Genomic DNA, 299 nt, shown 5'->3' on the forward strand with positions numbered 1-299 from the left:
AAGAACAGCCAGTGCTCTTAACCACTGAGCCATTTTTCCAATCCTATATATTTTAGAAAGAGGGTTTGTAATATTCCCATTACTTTATTAAGCTGAAAGTAGAAACAGTAACTAAGAATTAGAATATCCACAAATAAGTGTTGTTTGGATTTAAAATGTTTACATTTTCTTTATATTGGTAATTACAGCCTTTTTAAAATTACTTATTTAATAACCATATAATTAGAAGAAGCATTTCATTCAATTGACATATTCAATAACAATTTCCAGAGCTAAGATGCATAGATGCATCTCTTTCA

The sequence above is a fragment of the Nannospalax galili genome, unplaced genomic scaffold (assembly GCF_000622305.1).
Source record: "Nannospalax galili isolate Female #2095 unplaced genomic scaffold, S.galili_v1.0 scaffold426, whole genome shotgun sequence".
Taxonomy (NCBI): domain Eukaryota; kingdom Metazoa; phylum Chordata; class Mammalia; order Rodentia; family Spalacidae; genus Nannospalax; species Nannospalax galili.